The sequence below is a fragment of the Mesocricetus auratus genome, unplaced genomic scaffold (genome assembly GCF_017639785.1).
Source record: "Mesocricetus auratus isolate SY011 unplaced genomic scaffold, BCM_Maur_2.0 Super-Scaffold_100029, whole genome shotgun sequence".
NCBI lineage: Eukaryota > Metazoa > Chordata > Mammalia > Rodentia > Cricetidae > Mesocricetus > Mesocricetus auratus.
Genome location: NW_024429210.1, coordinates 15,369,012 through 15,390,991, shown reverse-complemented (window position 1 = coordinate 15,390,991; position 21,980 = coordinate 15,369,012). Strand labels below are relative to the sequence as shown.

Sequence of the window (21,980 nt, the reverse complement as noted above, 5' to 3'; positions counted from 1 at the left end):
AAAATATTGATTTGAATGCAAAAGCATGGATGAATAACCACCTTAACAATTCCAAACGATTTAACAAGTGTTTACCAACCTTGGTCACTTATTGTCAACCTGCAGGCAGAGTCTGTTTACATCAGAAATCCCAAGTAAAATCAAACCCAAACCGGAAGGTCTGTCTTCTGGATTCCCTGACCTGAGGCCCTCTCTGGAACTAGTTTACTTCTGGAGCAAGTCTGGAAATTTCCAGTTTGTTTTTAGTCTCCTTTACTTCTGCCACCCCCCTCAAGAACAGAGTTATTGCAATGAACATAAATACTAAACAGACTTTATTGATTAGGGATGGACAGAAAACCAACTATGACATAGTGACCCTATGTAGGAAGCCAGGCCAGAGTAATTAAGACCATGGTAATGGGGACAAATAATGAATGAGCTCAGTGACCTGACTGGCAAGCCTAGTCCCCTTTACCAAGTCTCTTTTTTTTTTTCATTTTCTTTTCCACCTTTAAACTAATAGGCCCCTTGAATTGCCTCCATAGTATATGTTGGTACAGATGGTCTTCAAAGTAGTGAAAATTGAAGAAAATATGGGTTTGTCTCAGAGAAACTATGATTTCAAGGCCAGGCTGACATATATGATACTGGCCAGAGGTTGAGATTTCTTTGCCATTCATCACAGAGCATTCGTCTTGGAGGACAAAAACTGCCTGAATCATCTCCTTACTGACCATGTGAGTCCTCAACCAGGCATGACTGACCTCTGTCACTGAGAAGATAATTCAAAGAGGAGGACAATGACAGGGTTCCCCCAGGCACAAGAAGGTGAGACCCAGCTTCTGTGATTAGCCAAGCCAGGCCCATCTACCCAGCATGGATGTTGTTCCAGCCTATTTTTTTTCTCCCAAACAAGCCAGAATCTACATCAGGCACTGCAAACATACGATACTCATAGTGTTAAATGGTTCTGTGTATCCATGTGGATACACATCTAACCCACTGGCCCTTTAATATGCTTGCATTTGGAGCAAGGCTATAAGATCATAAGAGTCATACTTTTAATACAAAAACAAGTAATAATATGAGCAGAAAAGTGAGGAAACACCACTTGTTGTAATCATTTGGCACTTTTGCAAGTTTGAAAGCTAAACATATTCTTATACAATTTCATTTTTGACACAGAGTAGCTGCTTCATATATAAGCTTATTAACTAATTATCTGGAAAGGATGCAAAGCAACGAATCAAAGCAATTATACAAATAAAGGAGCCCAAGAAAATTCAAAATGAATGTAGTGATGAAAGCAATCAAGCCATCTATATTTTTGTAGTAGATGCTAAGATATTCTGTTTTTATTATGTTGCGTTTTAAGGCCATTTAATCTAATTCTGCATTTGCTTATATGTATCAAAGTAGTCAATTAGTTCATGGTACATAATAGGTATGGCTTAATTAGAGTTTTTACTGCTGTGAAGAGGCACCATGACCATGGAAACTCTTATGAAGGAGACATTAAATTGGCCTTGCTTATAGTTTCAGTGGTTCAAGTCCACTGTTATCATGGTAGGAACCCTGGCAGTGTGAGGCACTGGAGGAATAGCTCAGAGTCTTACATCTTGTAGGCAGCAGGAAGTTGACACACACAATCAGCAGTATCCAGAGCATAGGAAACCTCAAAGCTGCTCCCACAGTGCTGTATTTCTTCCAACTCGGTTATACCTGCTCTAACAAACCACACCTCCTAGTAGTGCAACTTCCTATGAGATTATGGGGGCCAATTACATTCAAGTTACCACAAGTTAAGAGAGATTTTTCTGGCCACAAGTTAAAAATCAGTTGGATTCCAATCCACTCTGATTGAGGAAAAATTTCCACCCAATATGTCAAATCATAAAGGGTGATAAATCAGATATTCACCGGGAAGAGAGTGATGGATGCTCACATATATGCTCTACTTCAGATAGTCTGTCTTTTTTTTTTCTGCAAAAGTTTTCTACCCACTCTTAAGGGGCAATTTGCTCTCAGTAATAAGCATTTATGTCATGAAAGCATAGGAAATTGTATTTTCTGTAAGTTGTAGTTGCTATCTTTAATCAATCATTAGAAAGCTTTATTTACTTTTATTATGGGGTCATAAATTAGTTCTGGGAAAGGTAGAAGGGAAGGATTGTTCCCACATGATTTCAAAGCACCTCCTTCAGGATACATTGCATTGGGCTCTTTCACACACATATGACCCCCCAAAAAAAGCAGTGTGAGTTTTAACAAAGAAGAAAAACCAAATAGTCTTAGTGGTATCTACATTTCCTTCCTAAGACCATCAATGCTTCATGAATCATCAGATGATATTCACATGAGCAACTCTCCAGTGTAAGGTTTTGAGCATTTTTTCATGAATTTTCATTTTTACATTTGTTTACCTACTTCCTCTATTTATCTGTCTCTCAATGTTTGCAATCTTTCATGGCAAAATGCTTGAACAAAAAAGGAAGGGAGGATTTCCATAGTTCTAGTCTATCACCACTTGTCTGCCTTCCTTTAGAGTGGGATGAAGCAGAACTTTGTGGTGGGGCCATGTGGTAGGCCTGGGGATAAGATAGGATCAGGGCATGATCTATAGGAGTATGTTTCAGAGAGAGAAGATGGGAACCTGGGGACTTTCACATTCTTTTGAAGAAGGGAAGGAGTTCATTATTCATGGAACTTATTTGAGTTATAGATTTGACAAGTGATGCTGGATATATATCCTGACAAAACATCTGCTCAAGTGGAGTCAAATTTCTGTCAATTCCGTGAAGTCAGTAAAGTCTGCTGCTTGATGGCATGTACACAAAACCTACCAACTGATCTACTGAGTCTTTCACTTCTGAATGGGTTGCTTGGCAGCCTGTAGACCCAGCCTATGATTATAGTGCCATCTGTATTCTTTCTTACATCAGGCTTATTTCAGCCACAAGTTGTACATGCTGTTTTGAGAAGAGCTTGTCAATGTTTTGGTTGGTCTTTAGCTATAAGAGCGCCGTAGACAGTCTTGCGTGAAGTTGGCTCTGCCTTGATAATTCTCCGGCAGTTCTGGCAGTCATAGGGATTTAAGTTCACGGTGTAGATACTTGGATTCCCCTCAAAATAAAAATAAAATATGCAAAATAAAATCTTAAAATAGACTGTTTTTTTTTCAATAAGAATACCCAAGTCCCTAGAAATGGACAGCCATAGTCAGTATATGTGCATGTATAATTTTAATGTAAAAACAATGCAAACAGAACAGAATATTCTGAACTTAACAATTGCTCATGCTATCTTAGATTCCAAGCTTCATGAAGCAATTGAACAAATCTTCTATTTCTGAATTTAACAGCTCACTGATGCTTTGGAAGGTAGAAGATCTTTTGTCATGGTAGATTGTTTCATTGAAATTAGAAAATGAAATAAAATGCTACTTGTATTTTAGTTCACTCACACTCACACAGCTTAGAGCACTACAGTGGACTTATGAATCCTCCCTATCCATGCTGAAATATCGACTGGCTTGATTTTGTGCAAACAATCACAATTACTGAGGTTTTATGAATGCAGAGTGCAGTCATGTCCTGGATATACAGTTTTGGTCTGATACTCCTCAATCCCCGGCACTTACACTATTCCTGCCTCCTCTGCCACGGTCTCTGAATTTTGGGGAAGGCTGTGGCACTTTGCCAAAAGGTTTATCAGCTCTAAGGATTTCCTAGTGGAGTCTTTCTATAGAAAAGAATCTTGAGAAAAAGGAAATTTTGTAGTGAGAAGACATATTCTGTTTATTCAAAAGCAGAGAATAAAGATACCAGGAACAAATACAAAAGGAGGAAAAATTTTAGCTCAAAGTAAGGCAGAAATAAGGATGAATATATTACCAACAACAAGAAATCTAAATGAGAGAACAATACAGTGAAAGAAACATATATATATATATAAATGCAAGTAGCTGAACAGTAAAGACTGGAAACACTATTCCATTTTACACATGCTACCAACAGGAAAAACATTATTGAACAGACGGCTTAATATTGAGGACACTGTGCATTAAAAGAAACTGACAAAATTTAAAATTGGAACTGGGTTTGAGTGTAAAGAAATGAAAACTGTTGGAGGAGGTAGATATGTTTACCCCAATATGAGTATCACATGTGAAATACCCATGCATTGACACAATGTTGTATCCCATCAATGCATTCAATTTAGTTTTTAAATATCAGGTAAAACAGATGCTTTAAGAACAACTAAGTAATCAGCTGAGCATTGGAAGCACACACCTTTAATCCCAGCACTCGGGAGGCATAGTTGGGTGAATCTCTGAGTTTGAGGCCAGCCTGGTCTACAGAGCGAGTTCCAGGACAGCCTCCAAAACAATACAGAGAAACCTTGTCTTGAAAAACAAAAACAAAACAAAACAAAACAAACAAACAAAAAAACCCAAGAAAACCTAAGTAATCATAAACAATTTGGTAAAGTAGAGAATCTAAAAATATTAGGCACCTAAAATATATTAAGCGGAGTCTTATCCTCAGACATTTTTTGGGATGATTTAGCTGCCAAAAGCATGTCCTAATCCTTTAGTGGAGGTGAGTTGGGTTCTGAGCACCCAGGTTAAACCGCTAAGAACACCTGTTAACTCTAGCTCTAGTGTAATCCATGTCTCTCATCTCCACAGGCACCTGCTCTAACATGCACATACCCATAACCACACACACACACACACACACACACACACACACACACACACACACTATACATATACATGCATGTACATTATGCATATTGATACTTTACATAGAATTCAGATGCATAGTCAAGGTTACAAGAATTTTGGAAACTTGAGGTGTGGCTCAGTGGTTAAGAGTAATTATTGTTCTTGTAGAGGACCCAGGTTTTGGTCCCAACACCCAGATGGTGACTCACAACCACTTGTCACTCCAGTCCCAGGTGATCTGACACCCTCTTCTGTAGGATCTTGCACACACACAGAACATAGAAACTCACATAGACTCACACACGTAAATAGAATCTTAAAACTATTATGAAGACAAACTAATACAACTGTTTGAAAAAGTATTTCAAATAAAACTTAAGAAAATGATATTTAAACAAAAGCTGTCACTAAAAGTGACATGCAAGTCAGAAAAGAAACGTGAAGCTTGCTCTGTAGCACATATAAAGAATATGCCCCATATTCCTGTTTCTTTCCAAAATTAAAACAACGTATACCACCCAACACAATTTTGAGAGAGTCTCTAAAAATGTGGACTTGTTTGTACATAACCACAGCAAAGGCTATGCCTGGTCAAGCTAGGAACAGTTTCACGGTGTTGCGCGAGTCCAGTTTACTGTCTACTTAGGGCCTCCTGATCGCCTGATATGTGCCATTAGTTCCTTGTTTCCCTTCCATCTACTCCTGTGTTTCTTCAGCTACTGAGAAGCTGAATTTGTTCTCAAGATGTGTCATTGTGATTTTTTCTGATTTCTTAATTATGATGTGAAATTGCACTGTTTCCTTTATTCTCTTCAAATGAAAATTTAAGCCTAGGCATGATATTCCAATCCGGTTTTGAATGGATGTGTTAAGGAATAATACTTAACGTTACATTATAGCCTGGTCTGGTGTCATCTCTATTGCAGTGATAAAATTCCCTGACCAAACATAGGGAAAAAAGGTTTTATTACCTACAAATTTATTAATAGTTCACAATTTCAAGTTACAATAGATCACAGCAGAGAAGTAAAGGGTAGCTGAGATTTAAAACACCCATTCATATCACATCCACAGGAGAGAATGAATGTGTACATGTCTAGTTCTCAGATAGTTTCCTCTACTCTTACCTAGAGTCCAAACTCAGGGAATAGAGTGGGTGAGTCTTCCCATATCACTGTCAATTAGGTGGCTTCCCACAGACACACGTATGGGCCAACCTGATCAAGGTAGACAGTCCCTCACTAAAACTCTCTTCCCATGTTATATTTCACCAATGATTGCCATTATCTGGACTTTGCAAAAAGTTACCTATGCCTCTCAAGGACAAACAGACAGTTTAGAAAACTGAAGATGTTTCCCTATAAAACAAGTATCAATGTATCTTAGTTTTTACCACACAAGACCACTTTCTGTCATGAGTATTAATTAAATGGGACTTTCTAAAGCTCAATTTTATGTTCAGTTTTATTTTGGTCAACCTTAAACCTGGCATGAAAAAAATCACAAGCCAATTTCACTTTTGAATTAAAATTCAAAAATTCTAAATGAAACATTTTAAATAATCTAACATTGAAATCTAACTAGGTGGAATAAAACTGAAATCTTTCCAGAGAAGATTAATTATACTTTAGAAAACTTAATTTAGCACGCAAATAAAGAAATACAGAAAATGTTACCTAATAGATGCAACAAAAGCCTCCAATAAGGGCGTGTGCGCGCGCACACACACACACACACACACACACATATGAAAATTTAAAAGAAAAGAAGGAAAATTACATTAATTTAATAGGCAGTAACTATCAAGACCATATTTAACCAAGAAATGGCAAAAAAGTGTTGGCTTTTATGTTGGTTATTAAGAATACTGAGGTAAAGGTGGGATGAAAATTACTAAGGATAATTGAAAAGACAATAGAGGAAACATTATTTTATTTTTACCTAAAATACTTATATAATGTATATAAGTGTGTGCATATGCACATACAAATAATATAAATGAAGTTACATCACTTGGGGTAAGAACGCTCCCTCCAAAGCAACTGTCTCACAAAACCTTTCAGTTAGTAGTCAGGGGATCTTGAGAGACTCCAAGCCCTAGTTGCCCTAGTTGCCAACCAGAACTTGAATACAAACACTTATTCCTTAAGACAGCATATACTTCAGATCTATCCCTTGAAATAATCAGTCTGGACTAGCTCTCAAAATATCCTGTGCACTGCATGCTACCAGAGAATAGCAATTAAACCCTGCTCACAACAGTGACCAGAGTGATAAGATACACCCAAGGCACTTATCTCAGGGGTAACCAATAGACACCTAATTGGTCTTAATGTCTGCCCAATAGAAGAGAATTCTTGCCTGATATTGTTCACCTAGCCAACTATTGTGCTGATAAAATCATGGACCCTAGTGGAGAAGCTACCACTGCCAAGTATCCTAAATCATTCTAAATACCCATTCTTCTATCTTTCTCCTTGTTTAAGAACCTTCTTTTTTCAGTAGAGATGCTATCACAGAAATCCTTCACTGGTCAAAACTAAGAGAATGCCTGTTCAGTGCCCAGTTGATACATTTACAATACAACCCCTACACTTAAGACTCAGGGCATATCTCAGAAAAGGATAGAAAGATTAGAAGGACCAGAGGACCAGGACATCTCCTAAGAAGTAGAATCTTCTATGACAAGGATATGCTCCCACGAAACCTCACAATATGGCTACCTAAAAAAGCCCTGCATAATAACAATGCTAGTTGACCTTCCAGCAAGAATGCTAGTTGACCTTCCAGCAAGAGGGGAGGAAATCTCTCAAGATCTCACTCTAGATAAAGAGATATAGGCAGTTGAGGGCTGCTGATAAGAGGCAAATAAGCCTTCTCCAGGAATGAACATTTTGATAGCTTCTCTGCTGTGGAATAATCCTGTACACTTTGAACATGTGTTACTCTCATTGGTTAATAAAAAAGCTGACTGGCTTATAGCAAGGCAGGATAAAGTTAGGTGGGAAAATCAAACTGAGGATGATGAGAAGAATAAAGGTGGAGTCAAGAGTCACCAGCTAGATACAGAGGGAGCAGGAGATGAATGTGCCATGCTAAAAAACATTCCACCATGTGGCAGAGAATAAATGAGGAATATGGATTAACTTAAGATGTAGGAGTTAGTTAGTAATAAGCCTGAGCTATTGACTGAGCATTTATTAGTATTAAATTTCTGTGCATTTATTTTGGAACCAGCAGTCAGGACAAGAAAACTCTGCCCACACTTATTCAATCCTAAGTGGTCATTCCTAAGCACATACAGATATGAGCAACACTAAAGGGACTCAGCAAGCCATGTGTGAGTGTGTGTTCATATTTTTCAGTCAATTCTAAACAGGATATGAGAAATATATGTACACATACAACCTACTGAGTCTGTTAACGTGTGTGTGTGTGTGTGTGTGTGTGTGTGTGTGTGTGTGTGTGTGTGTGTGTAAAGAAGCCATGAAGTTGAGAGGGAGTGGGAAGAAGAGGAGGGGAGTTTGATCGAGTACTGTATGGAGGGGAAATAAAATACATGAAATTCTAAATAAATAAAATATAAATTAATATTAAATAAAACAAACCTCTCAGAGGAAGGAAGGGAGGGAAGGAGGAAGGGACGGAGGGAGGGAGGAGAAGGAAGGAAGGAAAGAAGGAAGTAAATGAAGTTCCTCCTGTGCTGATGCTTTGTGATGTTACAGCCTCAGGCTGAACCTAAGCAGCATAAAAGAAAGAAAAGGTGTGTAGGGGGTGGGGGTGGGGTTGGTCAGGGCTCCAGGGCATTGCTCTTTTGTTTTGTTTTCTTTTGTTTTGTTTTTCAAGTCAGGGTTTCTTTGTGTAGCCCTCACTGTCTTGGAACTCACTCTGTAGCCAAGGCTGGCCTGGAACTCGAAAAATGTCTTTACCTCTGCCTTTGCCTCCCAAGTGGTGAGATTAAAGGCCTGAACTACCCCCATTTGGCACAGTGTAACTCTTAAAAGCAAGAACTTTGAACAGAACTACATAAGCTCAAGTTATCTCCTTTATAGATTGTTCCAGAAATCTATTCACAACATCACAAGAAAGTAAGGAAGTCACATGGAGATAATTGGAGAAGCTCTCACCAGCAGGGCCAGCTGTGGACACCTGATTTCAACCTTCACATGAGGAATGAATGTCCATGAAGACATGCCCAGCCTTACTCCAAACCATGGCACAGAATCTATAGGACAACTACTGCAGAACTGTGAAAATACCCAAACAACTCTTCTTTTGTTCCAGTACATCTCAGGTGAGCAAACCTCACTCCCATTCCACTTGAAACCCCATGACTGATCCTTGTGAGCTCATTCTGAAATGAGAATTGCTTCTAAAGAAGAGCCAAGTGAAAAAGTGTCCTTTTCAGACTGTGAAATGTAGACTGTGGCTGTAGGGATTAAAGCAGAGCATTGTGCTGTGCGGAAGGACAAAAAGAGAAATGGTATCCACAGAAAACAACCAAAAACAAACCAAATTGCACCAAAAACTAGTATGAGAGAGTTTTTTTTTCTAGAGGAAAACATAAGGCCCATGTATGAAAGTAAATCCCACTTGTAGCATTTGGTATGGAAAATAGATAATTTGTCATGTGTAGAACATAGCTATCCAATGATGGACAATTTAGAACATTTATAAATAACATCAATGAAAAATTTAACCCAAAGCTTTCCAGTGGATACATTGTGAGTTATTAAAATTAGCTGATCTTTCCCTTTTTGTCTTTAAACTTACTACAGTTTACCTCATGTGTGTTTTGTGGCATAATGGTTATAGATGCATATTATTTTTGAAATGTTTTAAATCTAGAATAGATAGGTTCCTAATACACAAAGATGGACAAATTATATTGTGGTTAAAATACAGTGTATTGAGGTTATATTTCAATAATGACAGTCTTCCTGTGTAATAACATGCTCAAACCCAAACTAATTCAGGTTATGATTTCTAAATAAAGAAGTCATGTGCCCCACGGATGGTGATCTTTCCAGGGTGTCCACTCTTCCATGTGAAAGCAGATCTACCACCATCTCAGTAGGATGACAGAGTTGGCTGTGACTTTGTCCTTTGCCATCCCCCAAGGGAAACTCCCTAGGAATATCCCAAAGAGCAATTCCAGGACACAAACACAGAACCAGTTCTAGTTACAGAAAATGTGAGGACAGTTGAATATAACCCATCCACAGAATCAAGGAACAGGTTCTGCAGACAGACACCTATTGTCAATAAGATTAGTTGAGCTCAGAATAGTGCCAGGAAACCTCTTTCATGCTTCAACAGAAAGTAATTTGTTTCAAGTAATGATGACTAGTTACATATAATTATCTGATTATTGCAAAAAAAAAAAAAACCCTTGCCCAAACAACTTTAGTATGCTACATTATAAGGTTTCATTTCCTCCTTGAATTATTTAATGTTTATGTAGTCCTGAGACAAACTGAACAATTCAAAACCAATTAAAATTTTTGCCCAAATCACTCCTAACTTGTAAATTGGCACAATATGGTAGGTACATGTAAAGTTGGATTCTTTTCTTTTTTTTCTTTCTGAGAGCAGTGGCAGTAGTGTCTTAAAAATAATGAGGTTTTCCAGAGGAAAATAGTTTATAAATCATCAGCCAATGAAAGTGATTCATGAAATTATATCAATTTTAATATAAAACAGCATAATTCTTATCTCTTGTGTAGGTAGACTTTTAAGATGTATGAGAAAGTGAATTGCTTATACCATGTAAATGAAAATAATCATTCAGTGTCTAATACAGTCTTGCAAATAAGGAAAAATATTTAGATTCGTACACAAAGAAATTTCAGTCATTGTTATTCTTCTGATTTACTTGGAAACACAATGAATTAAACTAATATTATTTTCTATTCAACTGGCATAAATTAACTCTGCTTCTGGGAGCAATTCATTTTGAATACTTGCCCAGTGAGTTAAAATGCTGGAGGTTTTATTTCTTCCCAGGTGAGGTCACAGATCCTTAATTAATCTTTCTAATTATAAGAAAAAGATAGGAAAAGTATCAAGTATTTTATGATGTAAATTGAAGATAAGTGTATTCGTGATTTTGAGCTGAAGATATTTCATTGCATGGACAATATCAGAGGTTGAAAGTATTAAGAATGCTTCAGTAATGTAAACAATTACTCATGACTTGTGTGTAGGGAGGCTTTTTGTCTCAAGAAATTAGGACGTGGAGGAAGGAAGGCAGTGGTATTGGTGGCATGAGTCAGCCCTATTGAAGTGAATCCTATCAGTTTTATTCCTGCCCTTTTCCTCAAGACTCCAGTAACAGTCCATCTTTTGGCAATGCACACTTATCAAGGCAGAGAAGAAGGAAAGAGATTGAGATGTCTGCCTTGCCCATTGTATCAGAAAAGTGAAACCTTTCCCTAACTCTCAACACTATAGCAAAATGTCTTTTCACCTTGTCAGAAAGGTATGCTGGGAACTCCAGCCATATCACCCTAAATGTGCCAGTTTTTTCTTTCTTTCTTTTTCTGGTCTCAGAAGCTAAGAAGGGATGGATCTAGTCAGAACTCAGATGGGAAGAAATGTTTTGCAAGGTCAATGTTGAATGATGTTTGTTGTTGTTGTTGTTTTTACTTCATCAAGGTATATAGTACAAATATGTTACAGAGGGACCTAGGGAAATAAGTATTTTCTTTGGAAATGATCAAAAGAGAAAAAGATCAGATTATTCAAATGACATTATTATTATTTTTTAACTGACATCATCTACTGTTCTGCTTGTAGAGGAGTGATTTGGGTGATCGACTTTTACACATATCTGAAAAAACAGAAAGAATATTGTCTGTCTATGTCTCAGAATTATTTAAAGGTTAAATGAGATGATCTACACAAACTTGCACCCTAGGCTGTTGAGAAGTAAATGTGGTTTAGATTTTCAGTGTTGCAGGAACATAGCTTCAAAGACACTATATAAGAACTTCTTTTTGTAGGTCACATCAGCTTAACCTTTCCTACTCATCTCGTAGATCTGTAAACACAGCTATACTTAATTTTTGACCTAGAGAAATCTTAAGATACTCAGAATAAGTGTGTGTGGGGGCCAGTTATAAGTACAAAAGCAATCAGAAATAACTCGCTATAAAAATGATAAAGATGATTTCACGTAATTTGTACAGAGAATCCCTGAAGAAGAAAAAAACTATAAAATTTAAAAAATCACACAAGGTAGATGTAGAAAATTTCCCTGCAATTAAAGAAAATACTAATTAAATAGATTAGAAATGTTATACTCTTAGGTAAAGTTGGGTAAAAATGTAGATTGATTAAAAAGTATTTTGTTGTTATGAAGGCAGAGAAACACAAGGTTAGCCTCGGGTACCCCACATAACACTCAACCTTTTTGAACTGCAGAAAAATGTACCCAGAGCTTCCCAGTGTCATGGTGAACCCAGTTGCCATAGTAAAAAGAGTAACACATAAGGATCCAGCAAATACATTTACAAGGACATTTTTGTCCTTCCCCCCAATGCTCAGAGAACACTGTGGAAGAGAGAAGAGAAAGATATGAGAGAGCCAGAGATTGGAAGGGCTGCTGTGCAAAAGTGACTTCTGCCCATGACAGGCCCATAACCCTCATGAGCTCATAGTGGCTGCTGTTACCTGCACATGACAAGCCAGTGGACATCCCAACATGGACAGCAAGAGGCTCATGAGGCCCCTCCCCTGGCTGAGAACAATTGCTGGTTGATGGCAGCTAGGAAAGGAGAGTCAGTTTTCTTTAAGAAATGTTGCCCTTGGTAGGAGAAGCATGAAAAAATGTATAAGGGTAGCACTAACTTGACCAAGTACTAAAAAAAAAAAAAAGAAAAGAAAAGAAAAAAGAAAAAACAAGACGTTGGATTGTTGTAAAAACAAAACAAAAAGAAGTTGGGAGTGAGATATTTTGGAATAAGATGTCCTGGAAGCAGTTGGAGTGGGGAGGAGAATATGATCAAGCACATTGTATACACATATGAAATACTCAAAGAATAAATGAAAGAATACTTAAAACACACAAATAAATAAAAGTAAATACCATGCAACAAGAGAGGAATTAAAACAAACAGCTCAAAATGAGGACTGCTTAGCTGATTTTACGTAAAAGGAAGCTTTACAAGCCATCAGAGGCTCAGTTTGGAAGACTGAGTTTAACTTTTTACAGCTGATGAAAGTAACACAAGCGGCACACTTTTGTATTTTCCTAAATTAAAGGCTAGCCGTTGTAATTCTGGAGACATAGCTCTAAAAACATAATTTATAACAGCTTACATTATGATAATATTTCACTTTTAAGCTCAAACATGTATTTTTAATAATGGTTAAAATGTAAAAACATTCATTTTTAAATTTATAAAATGCTTGTTTATTAAATTTGAGCCAACTAGCTCCTCCCCCCTTAAAATAGCACACATAGGTATTTGGGATGATGATTAATGGTAGAGTGATTGACTAGCAGGTACAAGGTCCTGAGTTCAATACCAACACTGCCAAATAGTAAAACAACAAATAAATTTGTAAATATGTTGTGACTTATGGCAAAGAAAAAATGAAGATCACAAATGGAAACAAATTTGTGGATAATCTGCTGACTTTAATTAGAAAGTTTACCTGATCAGGTCTAATATAATCACAGGAGTCCTTCAAAATGGATGAGGGGAGATAAGTCAGAGTGATGAAATCTAAGGAATTCTCAGTTCAGTCTTACTGTCTATGAAAATGAGAAAGTGGTCCAGAAACCAAGGATGTGATGTGGCAGCCATCAAATGTGGGAAAGTCAGGAAGTAGGTTGTCTATCACAGTCTCTAGAAAACACTTTACATTTTTATTTTAGCCTTCTGAGATTCATTACCTGCAGCACTGTAGGAAAATACATTTGCATTTTATTAAGTCACTGTATTTATGATTTGTTCTAATAGTAATGGGAAACTAATATGTATTTCAAACTGTTTCAAAACAAATGGAAAAAAATTGATAATTAATTCAAGCTAAGGACAGCTATTTTGAAATGTTTGAATTTAGACTAATTTAAATATGATTTTGGCACTTTTCTCCATGACTTAAAATATATTAATATATTTCTCAATTGCAAAGTCACATATAGACTTAATATATACTTCTTTTGAGATATTAATGAAAGAAGACCTATTTTACTTTATTTAATATAGTGTTCTAATACATTATGATGTAACATAAGTCAAATCAAATGCTTTATAACCTTTAAATAATGGTTTCAAGAAATGTATCTCTATTGTCTAATATCCAATACTGTGAAAATAATAAATATTTCATCTCTTATGATTATTTACAGAGTGATCTATGTATGGGAACAATTATCAAAAAACTAGGTATATTATAAGGTTTAGTAGAAAAGCCATATACTGTGACTACAGCACAAGTGTGTGTGTGTGTGTGTGTGTGTGTGTGTGTGTGTGTTGAAATTTAGGAATTCACTTGAGTTGAAACATTCCACAGTGAAGAAGGAACTTTAAAAACTAGAAAAGAAACACCTCACAACTCTCAGGAAATCCCTGGAATGTACAAGATTCACAAGACTTTGCCCTCACCAAGGTTATGTGAGCAATAAGTGCTTCTGAGGAAAAGAATCTCCTTCCACTTAAGCTACAGGGTTCCATCTTTTTTATTGAAATTAGAAACAAGCTTGCTTCACATGTCAATCCAAGCTCCCTCTCCCTCCCCTCTTCTCCTGCCCCCTTGCCCCCGTCCAATCCCCACTCCATTCCCCATGGAGGGTGAGGCCCTTTGTAGGGAATCTCCAGAGTCTGTCATTTCATCCAGGGCAAGGTCTAGGCCCTCCCCCAAGAGTCCAGGCTGAGAGAGCATCCCTCATTGTGGGATGGGCACCCAAAGTCTATTTGTATGATCTACTACCAGAGGTCCCATAGATTGCCTAGGCCTCCTCACTGGCACCCACATTCAGGGGGTCTGGATGATCAGCCATCAGTCTGGGGCTCAAGAGCTCTCCCTTGTTCAGGTCATCTGTTTCTGTGGGTTTCACCAGCCCAGTTTTGACCTCTTTGCTCATCACTCCTTCCTCTCTGTCACTGGGTTCCAGGAGTTCAGTTATTGTTTAGCTGTGGATGTCTGCCTCTGATTCCATTAGTCACTGGATGAAGGTTCTAGGATGGCATATTCCTGAAAACAGCTTGGTATTGGCACAAAAATAGACAGGTAGACCAACAGAATCGAACACCCTAATATTAACGCATACACGTATGAATACCTGATCTTTGACAAAGAGGCTGAACCTCTTAGAAGAGAAAGTGGGAGGTACTCTTGAATGAATTGGTACAGGAGACTGCTTCCTGAATATAACACCAGTAGCACAGACATTGAGATTGACAATTAATAAATGGGACCTCCTGAAACTTAGAAGCTTCTGTAAGGCAAAAGACATGGCCAACAAGACAAAACAGCAGCCCACAGAGTGGGAAAAGATATTCACCAACCCCACATCTAACAGAGGGCTGATTTCCAAAATTTAAAAAGTACTCAAGAAGCAATAGCCAAAACACTAAAGATACAATTAAAAAATGGGCTACAGAACTACATAGAGAATTCTCAACAGAGGAGTCTAAAATGGCTGAGAGACACTTGAGAACGTGCTCAACATCCCTAGCCATCCGGGAAATGTAAATCAAAACAACTCTGAGATACCATCTTACTCCTGTCAGAATGGCTAAAATCAAAATCACCAATGACAGTTCATGCTGGAGAGGATATGGAGAAAGGGGAACACTCCCCCACTGATGGTGGGAGTGCAAATATGTACAACCACTTTGGAAATCAGTATGGAGATTCCTCAGGTAAATGGGACTCAGTCTACCACAAGACACAGCAATTCCACTCTTAGACATATACCCAAAAGATGCACATTCATACAAGGACATCTGTTCTGCTATGTTCATAGTAGCATTATTTGTAATAGCCAGAACCTGGGAGCAACTTAGATGCTCTTCAACTGAAGGGTGGATAGAGAAAATGTGGTACATTTACACAATGGAGTACTACTCAGCAGAAAAAAAAGTAATGGAACCTTGAAATTTGCAGGCAAATGGACAATGCTAGAAGAAACCATCCTGAGTGAGTCACAAAAAGACAAACATGGTATGTACTCACTCATATATGGATTTTAGTCATGAATCAGGGGAGTGCCAGCCTACAGTCCCACTGTCAGAGAGTCTGAGAAACAGAAAGGACCCCCAGAGAAGGGGAATGAGGCAAGATCACCTGAGCAGATTGGGAGCATGGGGGAGGGGGAGGGGAAGGGGGAGGGAGATGGGAAAAAGAGAGGGGGGAGAAGCGAAAGGGAGAGGAGGACATGGGGAAGCAGGATGATTGAGTCAGGGGAAGCAGGATGAGAGATACCATAATAGAGGGAGTCATTATAGGTTTGACAAGATATCTGGCACTAGTAAGATTTCCAGAGATCTACAAGGATGACACCAACTGGCAAACTAAGCAGTAGTGGAGAGGCTACCTTAAATGCCTTTTCCTGTTAATGGATTTCCATCTTTTGTGAGTTATAGTCATACTGACTATGATGGACTATTAGAGAAGTAGCTTTCCCTTGAGGAACCCATGCTTCTGAAAGTAATCCCTCACCTACAGTCCTGTGAATAACCCCAGAAAGATTCATTGTTTCATCAAGCTGCACTTTTGTGACATTGCTACTTTTTCCATCAGTGGTGAGTGGAGGTTGCACCTATCTCCCCAGGTTAAGAGTCACACAACAAGTATCTATCTTTTTATGTGAGAGAGAGCACTTGGGCTTAGCTACTCAGTGTATTTGTTAAATGTTACTTGATGATGCAGGTATTTTCCGAATTCTAACCAACATTAAGCAATGGTATTAGATTTAAAAACTAAAGACTGGAGAGAGATTACATGGCTTCTTTAATTTTCTGTTGAAATTCTTCAGTTTGCCTTTAGAATACATGTGTTAAAGAAACAGACATAACTGATGGAATCCGATGAACAATTGCATACAAACAGAAAGACAGAAAGTTTTCTTGTGAGTACAGTGGAGTCTTCACTTTGCCATCCTTTAATGCCTAGGTTGGAGTATGGATTTTCATTCTTTAAGAAATGTAGTCAACAGAAACTAAAAGTTGGCAATACTTTTTCCCAGTGACACAATCATTAGTCTTTGTAATTCTAGTTAAGAAACATAGGCTAATAGGGAGGAGGATGGATTTGGCTGAGAATTTATTATGCTGTAAGAAGATGAGCAGTGGTGGACATCAACATTCAGGACTAAGATATTTATCCCTCAGCAGTTGTGCCTAAAGAATGAGACTATCAAATTCAGTGACACTTGGAATTGGGAAAGGAAATACATACTTAGTATTTCCTTTTGTTTGAAACAAGAAAATGATTAACACTCTGGCCTTTCCCTGTCTCTCTCTTTCCTTTTATCTCTTTTAAAAGTTTCTGTAACTGGATTACTAGTGCTGTTGAAGTGCTGTGGAAACTAAACAAGGAGTATTTATAATTATATGGAAAATAAAAACTAATGACTTCAAATTACAGTAAGTTTTTGTAAAAATCCATCTCTTGGATGAACTTTCCTTCCTTTCCTTTCCTTTCATTTCTTCCCCCACCCTGGTCTGTGGCAGCCCTGATCCCTACTAGTGGCTAGAATTCCTACATGCCCACTTGAGGAAATAAATATTCAAAGAAGAATATTGTCACTTTTGTTGGATGTCTTTGATTGTCACAATTTTCAAAGTCTAAGCGGATATATACTAACTTGGATGAAGAAAACATTTTTAGGGGTTGGGGAAAATATAATCTGTAGAAGCTAAAGGGCTTGATTTTCTTGTCTGGCAAAATATATTTTATGTATTTCCAGAGTTGACGCAAAGACAAATGAATATCCCCATGGTGTAATCACCTAGTTGAAAAATCAGGTGACTTCTGTCTTCACATTCCCTTTCAGCACAGTAAGTTTTTATAGTTTTTTTCTATCTTGGTTGGTAGATGAGTCAATGTTTAAATGGTCATTTATCATTTACTATATAAAAGAAAGGCTATTACCTGAAACTCATTTTTACAGTTACAGGCAAACAGAAATAATCATTTTCAAGGACCTAGAGCTGTTTTTTGAAAAATGTCATCATTTTATTCCTATTTTACTTACTCTCTACTTGCATGTGAGCCAGCTTGGAGAGCTGCACTCTGCAAGTTCCAGCTATAAAGAGTTTCTAGCACTTTCCTTCAGCATGGTGCAACAGGAGGGATTGAGCTCCAGGGAATCATGGGTATCTTTCTGACTCACTTGGAGAATGAATTTAAGGCACAAATCAGTCACAGCAGTCATGACTTCCATTCTGAGCTAGGTCCTATAGACATTAGGTTCTGTAAGGACCAAAGTTTCTCAGTAGAGAGCCAGTGCTCTTCTTAGTACAGCCTTTAATTGTTTATATATTCAAAGAATTGTCATATCCAGTGTGTGGACTTATATCTTATAAATATTTACTGTCTTTTCCATTAATGGGATAATAACTGTTGGTATATAGAAAGGGATTATCATACACAAGATGGTTGGACAATGGTCTTCATGAAAGCCATGACTTGGAAATTCTTCAAAACTATTCAGAAATGATAGCTTTGTGGTTAATAAAATGTGGAGAAGCTTGAAAGTCATGTAGAACTAGTTTCAAGTCCTGCTTCTGCTGTTTAACAGTATGAACATAGCACATCATGGGTCTCTCCTAATATGTGCATTGTTTTTTAAATTGAAGTTAAAAGGCATACTATAATGGCTGGCATAAATAAACACCAACACATCCCCAGTGAGTCATTTACAGCCCAATTCTGTTTTTTCCCCTTGTGTCAGAGCAGCTTATTCTGTCGTATCATTTCTGATAGCTTCCTTTCCCACGTTTATCTGTTCATGTTCACCATCAGAGCTGGACTATGCAGAAATACCTAGGACCCTCAAGTTCCTTTCCCTTGATGTCTAGAAACATAGTAGGTTTGGGGATTCATTTCCCTAAGGTTTTTCTGAAACCCCATAAAGTCTTACAAATCCATAGTTTTCACCAAGGTGAAAAGCCAAGAGAGGGAAGGAGAAAGTAACATTTAGCTATTTTAAACTTTTGATTTTTTTCTCTAATATTGAGGCCTTGCACTCCCATAGGTACATTGTGAATCGTTAAAAGTCCTCCCTAAGGATAGAGTAAGCATTCAGTGGCCTCTGAGGACCCTTATCTTATAAAATACAGTCAAAAAGGAGTTGCACTTTTAGAATCAATTGCTGAGAAAACTACAAAATGAGAAAAAGAATCAGTAACTTCAGTCAACACTTCTGTATTTCAGTTGTCACAGGATTTGTGCACATTTGGGAAATGGAGATTGTGACGCATCAAATCAGCATAGTAAGCATAAGAAATACTGCTTGTAGGCACTGCTGTATCTGTGGAAAATTGGAAGCAATTTTGTGGCATCCTTACAAAAGAGATCCTTATCCAAAGATTGAGAGTTTCATTGGAAAGCTACTGTGGATTAGGGTGATATCTGAAAGGTGGTAGGAGACTAAAAGGCAAAGCCTTTGTAAACAGAGACTGACTACAGGGTGTTTCTTATCTGACCATAATAGTCAAAAGTGTGGGGTTTGAGGGCCCAGGATGAGGAATTGGCAATTGAAACTAGAAAACTTGATTAGATATAAAGAATAAAGGTCTCTTCCTTCCTTCCTTCCTTCCTTCCTTCCTTCCTTCCTTCCTTCCTTCTTTTCTTCCTTCCTTCCTTCCTGCCATCCCTTCTCTTTTTTCCTTCCATCCTTACTTTCTCTCTCTCTCTCTCTTTCTCTTTCTCTCTCTGTCTCTCTGTCTCTGTCTCTCTCTCTCTTTCTCTTTTTTTCTTGTTATCTAGATGTTAAAGTATTGTGCCCAATTCTGAAAACCAAAATCACCAAGAGGCCCATTTTGATGCAAAAGCAAAGAGTCTTTTATTGTAGTTGTTTAACAAGCTAAACCCATTAGCTCGTGCCCTTCATCCCTCCACCATGGCAGATGGCCTGAGAAAGCCCCCAAGAACCAGCAAAGTGGAGATCTTAAAAGGGGAGGGAGAGTCTAGGGGTATGAAACAGTGTCAGGATTGGTATGCTTCCAGGTTTGGATGACCTGACATGCGTTGATTGGTCAACTGGTTGTTATGGCCCATAGGCCCTCCCAGGGCACTTGCTGTGCTCTACAGGTCACTGTAGTCACTATCTTGCATTTGTCTGGAAAGCATACCCAGAGCCCTAAAGTAGTTATCTCATACTGGCTAATTATTTCTGGGTGTATGAGTTTGAGAGACTAAACTAAGCAGGCAGGTAGAATCAGTGTCTGAAATTCAAACAAAAGTCCATTTCTGTGGATGTTATCATTGACACAGCAGAAATCAGCAGCATACTTGCCAAGCCCAGGAAGGACAATCTGAGATGGTTGGAGATGAATCTGGAGCCTATCAGCATTCTCTATAAAGAGCCAGGAAGCAAATATTTTAAGCTACTTAGCTTTTTCATTATAGCCCAAGAACAGTTATAGACAATATGTCAATATATTAGAGGTCTGTGCTCTCACAAAATCTAATTATATTAATCTATCTACAGATGTCAAGCTGGATTTGGCCATATATATATATATATATGTATGTATGTATGTATGTATGTATGTATGTATATAATCTGATCTGGAAAGTTAAGCTACAGAAGGCCCTAGACCACAGGTGGCCAGCTCTTTGTGACACCCATGGTCTAGCACAGTGCTTGCTTAATGTACATTTGCAAAGATGATCAGTATTGTGTTAAAGTGACTTTGAATGTATTTGCTTTGCTGTAGCAAACAAAGGAAGCAAAGAATATACAAAGAAATAGGGAGGCAATGGCAAATGAAACTGAGAATGGATTATGTCAATTGCAAAATGATACAGCCACAAGGATGCAGAATGAGAAGTTATAAAAAGTGTTCCTAGCATTTAGCAATCATCAGAATAAAAGATCATTAAAATGTAATCAAAGAAAGATACATCCACACAAAATAATCTGGATATTAGCTAATTTATTTATTTAGAGAGGGTATGTGCCACCATGTCTGACTTATCTAAGTCAGTGTTAGGACAGAAGACGTCTTGAAAAATAGTCTGTGTGGCTTAACTTTAATGGTTACTGTTCTTAGCATTTCTAAGTTTGTAGTTAAAAAGTATTAGTTCCAGCTTGATCGAAAAATCTGTGTGCTAGAGTATTTGAAATCTAACGTTACGAATCTTTGAACTATTTGAGGGAGAGTCAAATGTGGTTTTTCTTTTTCTTTTTTTGACATTAAGTAGCTGAAATAACCAGCTTGGATAATTTTTAAGCTGGTCTGTTGATATTTGTCAAGAGTTTTATTTTAACTTTTCCCCCCTTAGATTTATGAGCTTAACTTTTGTGAATTTCCAGCTTCACTTTATGAAACCAGTGGCAATCATATGAGTTAAATATTTTCTTTGTATTATTAGTTTTCTGCATTTACTTGGTCTTTTTCTGCTGTCCCACACTGGGCTGTTGGAGGCACCCTTGATGATTTCAGAGGCTGTCTTCTCTAAACATTCTGGTCCTGAGGTAAATGCATGTGCATGAATGAATTCCAGACAAAAATGTCCCTACCTTTAGACTTCGATTCGTAGCATTTAATTCCTTTGCCTTTCACTGTGGCCAGCTGTCATTCTTGGTTTGTGCAGTCATTTTCAACATTGCAAAATTATTGCTTTTTTGTTCAGTGTTGATCACCTTTGCATCATTTGGTACAAACGTAGTGTGTGTGGTTTGTTATGCTTATGTGAGGGAGGAAAAAAACCCACCATAAACATGTCTAATCATGCCATTGAAGCTTTTCTTAGAGTAATTGGAGCAAGGAGAAAGGAGGGCATAGAAATTGAGGGAAAGGGTCTTAGCCTGAATTTTCCAAATGGGTTATTTATCTGTTAATTCTTCATCTTTCTTCATCACCATGTCTGAATTGAGAAAGTCTTCCTAATGATAATAAACTGTGTCAAGAACAGATGGCTGATTTGATGTGATGAAAATAACTGTGTCAATTGAGGGCATTTTTCCTTTATCCATTTTGCTTTTCATCACTCTGGGGCTGTGGTTCATGCATTTCCCCCTCTTTTACAGAATCCACCCTCAGCCCAATATAATCTGGTAAATCTTCCTCCCAAAGCAGCT

At 37.7% G+C, this 21,980-nt stretch overlaps 1 long non-coding RNA gene across 1 annotated transcript in view; it reads left to right on the top strand.

Moving 5' to 3' along the window:
- Positions 1–21,980, top strand: part of LOC110340934 — a 394,404-nt gene that overhangs the window by 358,636 nt on the left and 13,788 nt on the right. Inside the window, exons 5-9 of the long non-coding RNA XR_005871771.1 lie at positions 8,764–9,005; positions 15,833–15,889; positions 17,213–17,313; positions 17,637–17,727; positions 21,272–21,374. This is a non-coding gene — a long non-coding RNA (uncharacterized LOC110340934). The remainder of the gene's footprint in view (positions 1–8,763; positions 9,006–15,832; positions 15,890–17,212; positions 17,314–17,636; positions 17,728–21,271; positions 21,375–21,980) is intronic.